Below are 5,885 nucleotides of genomic sequence, written 5' to 3' on the forward strand. Positions count from 1 at the left end.
CGGGACGGGACTGGATGGGACGGTGGGGTGCAGAGTAGTGGGTCCTCCGCTGCGCCAGAGGACGCGATCCCGACGGGGCGCTTCGGTGCGGTACTCAAAGTGGGGCTCCGAGCCCCCTAAAAAGCTCCTCATGTCAGCATGTGCCTTATGCGAGATCGGCGCGGTGTACAGCGTGCGAACTGTGTTTTAATTGCATTTCCCAGTCGATCAGTTAAAATAGCAGACACTCACAGCTTTTAAGATGGTCTATATCACAGTGTTGAATAGTGGAGCGTCTGGAAAGGGAGACGTGGGGTTGTATGTAACTGATTGCTATGTCACCCCGGTTTAGAGTGATAATATCACACTCCGAAATGAGATACTGTTTTCCTTACAAGAAAGTAACCCGCCTGAAAGAAAGACCGTTTTTGACGATTAGTGCTTTTCGACCATCCTTAACTAACGTTAATGACAACAGCGGCCAAAACGTTATCTCGGCCACGCTAAAATATATTTTTGTATTTAATAAAATGTACCTTGTATTTGATATGAACTTTCAAGGTTTGTTACGTTACATCGCCGCCAAGTGGGCTGTCGGTGTTACTGCAGGCTGCACCTGCCGCCTGAAGTATAGTTTACGGCTCACTAAAGTTGAAAGATTGTGCTCCCGCTTGATGAAACACTGGATGAAAATTAACGTTTTTGAAAACGCCCTGAGATATACAACATAGATAGACATAGAAAGTAGTGGCAACTGGATTATTTACTCTCCCATCACAGGCTAACTTGTTAAATGTTCAACTCATCCTGAGCTATTAGTTAAGTTCTCCCCAAACAAGCTTGATGGGCCGAATGGCCTCCTCTTTTTTGTAAATTATTTTTATGTTCTTCTGGGAACTGGAAAAATATACAACACTCCACTTCCAAGCTGATGTCTACTTCTCTCAGGCCCAGGGGCCAAGGTGGCTTGGGACAGCACTCCTATATCGTGTATACAGGTTTAAGTATCAGCAATAATCGGTTGGTTTTTAAAGAGGCAGCGTCCACGTTACTGTGTTTTTGTGGCGCTTGCATGGTTATACACAGCACACCAGCACATGGCTCCTAATTGGGTCCGTCAGAACATTTGTCCCTTCCAGGGGCTTTGTTCGAACCAAATTTGTGAGTAGGTGCCATTTCAAAACCTCACACAAGACATACACAGATATTGTTTTAGAAACTTTATGTAAGTATTATACATTCAAACGTACTGCTAACCTTGTTTGCTGCAGAGATGTGAATGGTGACTGTCACGACGTAGCAACTCATTAACGACGTGTAGCGTTATGTCGGAAGACGACGGGAATGACGACGCTCGGGGGAGGGGATTAAGAGATGCCAGCTCGCTCATTGGCCAGACCCCGCTGACTGCAAGTTTAACAACCTGTTATTCACAGTCAGTTTAGGCAAGTTATTGGTTGACCGAATAATTAATTTATATGATACTCTTTTATAAAATTTTGAGTAGGCAGCTCTGGTTTCCCCCCACACTCCAAAAGCGTGCAGGGTAGGCTGATTGGCCCTGTAGTGGTGTGAACGTGAGTGTGAGTGTGTGCACTCTGTGGTGTGTTGGTGCGTGGTTCCTGCCTGCGTCCGATGCTCCCAGGACGATGCTCCCCGCGACCCCCAGTGGGGACTAAGCGGTTACAATAACGGATGGATGGATGGATTTGGTAGGCACATGCCTACCTAAATTAATTGACACGACGCCATTGGTCCCATCGGTTGCTGGCTCCTCCCACTTTCGTCCATCTGGAGCACAGTGTATCACAGCACATTCCTATAAAGGTGATCACTGGAAGCCTTCAGCCACTGCCGATAGTGTCCTGACAGCGTAGGCAGATAAGAGCCAGGCACCCGTAGTGCCTAACAGCCCTGCTGGGAATCGTCTCGAGAGACACGTCGCAGCTTCGTTCTTGGTTCCTTTGTGTTTTAAACCAGCCCCTCCATTTAGCCCTGAAATCTCACCTTGGGTATTATCAGGACATGCTTTGGGATGCGCTGTGGTTATTCAAAGGCACTGGTAGTCAGAATCTAATCCCCAACCCTGCACGCTGGGGTGCCTGGCCTCAGAGGTGCAGTGACAGGACAGGGGGGGCAGGCAATGGCCTGGGGCTCCGAGCTGGGAGGGGGCCCCCTAGGGAGCCCCATTGCACAGTTCATTGCAAAGACAAACCTGCCCTATTTGTGTATTCTATTTTTAGTGAAAATAAAGATCTTGTGTTTATTAAGTGATCTTTGTTGGTATTATAAATATACACTTCACAGTAAAAAAAGGTAATAAATGTTACTGTTGGGGGGGGGGGGGGGGGGTGGAGGGCCCATGGAATCCCTTGAATCACATCTGCTTGGCTTCATAGACTCGCATGCAGTGTTTTTTTTATTACCTTATGGTAACATGCTAGAAAAACAAAATGTAAAGTTCAATTAAAGATACTGCAGTATGACAATGGCAGTGCTCTTCTTCCTGCTCGTTAGTTTTCTAGCCATTTAAGTTAAAGAAGAGAGAGACAATAAAACATCTGTGAATGGGCTTGTTTTTGTGGTTGCTAACACATTCATGTATTGCTGGTCTTCTTCATTTTGATTGGCCCAGAGAGTCACCTATTGGTTGCATGGTAACACAAAAACCAATAGAAAGACAAGACAAGGGCATACTAAGTATGTGTTACCAGCATGCTAACTCAGATGAAGAAACAGTGTAGCATACATACAAGTAAAAAGACCAGAGACTGATCTTATATTATTTATAACGTTAACCTTCAGTTTTGCAAGGGAAGCCACCAATGGTGCACAAAAATAATGTGCAACAAAACAAAATAATACAGCGACAGTGGCCCCTAATTCACTGCTGAGATTGGGGGGCCCTTTAGGGGGCCCTTCCCAGACCCTCCGTGGGTCTCTGAACGGGGACATCAGCAGTCAGCACTCCATCTGCCTCCATTGTGTCCGAGCTCGTGACGGGAACTCAGACAATGGTGTGGGGCTGGTTCTTAGCCTCCCCCTCCCCCTGAACACCGCCTAGGGGAGGGGGCGCGCCAGGCTAGGCTGTTCCGGGGGATTCCTGGGCCACAGCTCACACGGGGCATGGATTTCCTGGTCATGTGACCGCATTTCTGTTTAGTTTAGCCTTTGCCCCCCCCCCCCCCACACACACACACACACACACACTGCAGTGAGGGAGATGCTTCCTTTCATCTCTAGTGCCTGTGACAGGAAAAAACCTTGATCCCGATATAAATATACGACAGCAAAGCTTCCCTTTAATGCTGAAAAAACACCCAGTGGCCACTTTGTTGCTAAAGCAGAAGGCAACTCCAGCCGAGAGGCAGTCATGCGACTAAATAGACGCAGCACACAGACAGGGTCGGGGGTTCACAAAAAAATCCTACTGATAATTGAATGCAAGTCAATACATCGATTTAAAAAAGGCAGAATTATATTTGATGTCTGGCAAAGCAAATGGTGTCGATTTCTCGCTGAGGGCTATATTTTTCGACTGTACATTTAATGTTACATCATCGGCCGTATTCGTGCGGCGCGAAGCAATAGCAGGTATCTTACGGTGAGCGGGTTTCGCCACGTTAGAAAGAAAGAAAGAGACGGGAGGTTAGATCTGAGTTTATCGAAATCAAACAAACAAGCTTGATTGTTGGTGCCAGTATCTCAGAAACAGCCCCCCACCCCCCCCACCCCCAGACGTTGTGGTTCCAACATCTCAGAAGCAGCCCCCCTCTTTGAGATCTTCAGTGCCTAGTTTACGGGAAATGGTGTGGAATAAAAAACAGCCCAGTACAACAGTGGTATCATCTCTGAATGCACGACTCATCGATCATGGTTCTGGAGGCAGAATTGGATCCTATTAAGTCTGTATATAGTATCTATATTGGAAAACAGGCTTCATAATATTTTGCTCACTGCTTATCCGGCACAACATCTACGGGGGTGGGGGGGCGGAGCCTATCTCAGACAGCTTAGCGCAAAGGCAGGGGACACCCTGTACGGGCTGCCAGGACACACACTCATACATAATTTAGAGTAATCAATTCCACTGTCTTTGGACTTTGAGAGTACCTAGAGAAAAGATGTTCAGTTTGTAGTAATACTCATCATCGTCTTCACCATCATCTTCACCATCACCTTCATCATCATCTTCATCATCATCATCATCTCCATGACGATTATCCCGGTGAGCAGCATGACAAGTGGGTGATGCTTCCCTTGCTGTCGATGGCCTCAAGCTCCAGCTAGCCCTGGATGATCCCCAGATGATTCCGGAGCAGCACGTCCTAGGTCTGCCTCAGGGCATCTGTCCAGCTGGCATCCAAACCAACCGACTCCTCCCCATCTGAAGTAGTAGCCACTCCATGTTGAGGTCACTCCAGATCTCCAAATTCCCCCTTGTTGTCCAGGACCTCAGGTTTCCGTGAGAAGCTGACATGTTTTGAAGGCCAGATTTAGTTCTCGATGGAGAAGCTTTGGGTCGTGGCCCATTGCCATGGATTTGACATGTGCGACTTTCCCCATCCACCCCATTTATCCTACATTGCAATGGCCAAATGGACGAACCTGCGGAGATAAAGAACATTTTGGAGGCATTACACCCCTCCCCCGCCCCCCAGGGGACTGGGCAGGGGGGGGTCTGACCGGTGCCTCCAGCTCACCTGCAAATAGTCTCTAATCAGCACTAATTGCTGGGGGGTTGGGAGGATTACAGGGGCCTCGTGCTTGGAGGAGCGTATCCATCAACTTGGCTTTCCCAGGGGGCCAGGCCTGAGCCGGCTACTCCCATCGGATGGGGGGGGGTCACAGAGTTCTCCCACAGTGGGACCAGAACTCCATCCCAGTGCCATAGTCACCAAAGCTTCATTTTGATTAAGACACATCTTTTCCACGCGAGGGAGTCTACTTTTCATCCTGCTTTATGTGGCTTGAGTCCGGTGAACATCATCTTCTCCTGCTTCAGACGAGTAGGTTCATGAGAACATTTAACATTCAGAAGCAAGTAGCCACCAGCCTGCTAATGGAGTCTTGCTCATTTCAGCAGCTGAGGCTTAACTGTGTAGATATATTGTTTGTATAACGACAAGATGGTCTTTGCAGGAGGATACTGTGTTAACTGTGTCTTGTGCCAAGAATTAACGGGGACGACATCACACAGCTAAGCCTAAAAATATGATCCTATGACTCTGAAGAGGATAATTCAGAGTTGGTGGTTGAGTTTCATTTCAAGGAGTGAGGTTTGCATTAGCTTAGTCAAAAAGCATCAGTTGACTGCAGTACCAGCACCCCCTACAGGCTGTGCAGGTATCTGCAAGTATCTGCAGTGAGAGATGCTGTGCCACGTGGGGAGTGTCACCCAGTCAGCTTAGCTGAAATTATAGCTTTTTCATTGTACATGGTGTTCTAGAGATATACTGCACTGCGGGCCTGTGACAGTTTTAAGATCAACACAAAACAACGAAAGTTCACTTGTGTACTGTTTTGGTAAATGACAGGCATCAGATAAACACAGAGATTTTACGTTAAAGGAAAACGGAGAAACAAACAACCACTGAACCGTTGCTGCTACGTGTTTGTAAGCATGTGCCAGAAATGTGGGGGGCAAGCATATTTTTCTGCAGGTTCACTATGCTGCCAGCAGGGGGCATGATAATCACATGAGACAGAGGACTTGGGAGAAATAAGACTTGAGGAAGAACGGTGCAATCAATCACTTAAGGCCTTCTTGAGCTGGCAGCCTCTAAGCATTCTCCAGAAGTACACTATTGTGTTTAAAAAGTTTTTTTTAAATAGCCTTTGAATGACTTTGCTATAATTAGATTTTAAACAAATTGCGAGCAAGATATTTCAGTTCCCCTTTTCAT

This window comes from Brienomyrus brachyistius, chromosome 23, assembly GCF_023856365.1.
Source record: "Brienomyrus brachyistius isolate T26 chromosome 23, BBRACH_0.4, whole genome shotgun sequence".
Classification (NCBI taxonomy): Eukaryota; Metazoa; Chordata; class Actinopteri; order Osteoglossiformes; family Mormyridae; genus Brienomyrus; species Brienomyrus brachyistius.